At 38.0% G+C, this 1,920-nt stretch overlaps 1 protein-coding gene across 1 annotated transcript in view; it reads right to left on the bottom strand.

The window, feature by feature from the left end:
* The window catches only part of LOC106458203 (plasma membrane calcium-transporting ATPase 2-like), a 227,876-nt gene that overhangs the window by 115,095 nt on the left and 110,861 nt on the right, over positions 1–1,920 (bottom strand). The window lies entirely within an intron of this gene.

The raw sequence follows: 1,920 nt of genomic DNA, 5'->3' as shown, positions 1-1,920 counted from the left end.
GAAGAACATCTTTCTGGTTGACGAGTGAAGGGCATTTCTGTTGAAGAGCTTGATTTAAACATTCCGGTTGCTGTTATTAATGGTAGTATGTAGAGACCCTCTACTGGAGTTTCACAGTGTGATGTTAATGGTAGTATGTAGAGACCTTCCACTGGATTTTCACAGTGTGTTATAAATGGTAGTATGTAGAGACCCTCCTCTGGATTTTCATAGTGTGTTACTAATGGTAGTATGTAGAGATTAGAGACCCTCTACTGGATATTCATAGTGTGCTATTAATGGTAGTATGTAGAGACCCTCTACTGGAGTTTCGCAGTGTGTTGTTAATGGTAGTATGTAGAGACCTTCCACTGGATTTTCACAGTGTGTTATTAATGGTAGTATGTAGAGACCCTCTACTGGATTTTCATAGTGTGTTATTAATGGTAATATGTAGAGATCCTCCACTGAATTTTCATAGTGTGCTATTAATGGTGATATATAGCTTTCGCACATATTTATGAAATACATTTAAGTACAACATTAGACACAAACTCATTATTTTACTATAATATGAAAGAATCAATCAACCCCATGCATTAAAATTTTTCAACTTCTAAACTAATTTCCTTTAAGTTGGTAGAAACAAAACAAAAAATCATACATATTACATCCCACGAACTTATGACTCAAAGTTAAGAAGAATATATGTCAACCATATCATATCTGCCATGTGACATATCATATCTGCCATGTGACAACTAGGCCTTTCGCACAATACCGAGGCTTTGGTTTAACAAGGTAAGCATTTCGTGTTTACTTACAATTTCCAAAATATTTTTACATACACGTTTCTAGCTCTCTGTGTGTGGGTAGTTCTAACAGTAGAGGTTTGTTCCTGGAATGTGTGTAGATTACTTTTGACATAGTTATGTTTTGTTCTGCGTCATTCCTGCACTTTCTCATCGGAAAAAAGCTGTATAAAAGAATGCGATATGTCCTACTACTCGATTTAATCTGGAGATGAAAAAAAAGAGGGCCAATTAAGTTTCCTAGACATTATAGTCAAACGGAATAACAGGTTTCTCTCAATGTTGATATACAGAAAATCGTTTTCGGTGGCTTCCCACCACACACACAGATCGTATCACCCATAGCCACAAACATTATCCGCCTTTTCTATGCACGTGTTTAGAGCTCTAAAAATCTGTTCTTACGATTGTGACCTAAGATGCGAGTTATTTTTGTAAATATATAGCTAAAGACAGAAACTATGATCCCGAGATATTGATAGGCTGCATAAAACCATAGTAATGAATTAAAAATGTCACGCCTAGCATGGCCAGGTGGTTAGGGCGCTCGACAAGGTTGATGGTTCAGCAAATTTCGTTCAGGTGACCTGAGCCTTAAAAACTGTGGTGGCAGGGGCTGACATGTTCAAATTGACATTGATGCTCTGAAGACGCTTGTTGAGTTTAATCCAAGGCAACACACTCATGAACACAACTCTCATGAAACAATATGTAAACATCTAAGGAATATGAGAAAACTCCATAAAGGAGGTCTTTGGGTGCCTCATGAACTCTCCAATGATCATAGTTTCTAACGTGTGAGCGTTGCTTCGTTTTTTCTGGCGCGTAATACACGTGAACCATTTTTGGACAGAACTGTCACCGATGATGAAACAGATTCTCTATACGAATATTAAATGCCAAAAACAATCGCTCAATCCTAGACTAAAACCACTTCCGACCCCAAAATCTGGACTCCATCCACAGAAAGTGATGCTTTGCATTTGGTGGAACATCAAAGGAGTAATTCATTTCGAATGCAGAGAGATCTATCATCAGCAACCGGAACGTTTAAATCAAGCTCTTCATCAGAAATGCCCTTCACTCGTCAACCGGAAAGATGTTCTTCTTCTCCACGACAATGCACGTC

This window comes from Limulus polyphemus, unplaced genomic scaffold (assembly GCF_000517525.1).
Source record: "Limulus polyphemus unplaced genomic scaffold, Limulus_polyphemus-2.1.2 Scaffold428, whole genome shotgun sequence".
NCBI classification, from domain to species: Eukaryota; Metazoa; Arthropoda; class Merostomata; order Xiphosura; family Limulidae; genus Limulus; species Limulus polyphemus.
Note: the sequence above shows the minus strand (reverse complement) of the source record. Positions and strands in the feature narration are given on the sequence as shown.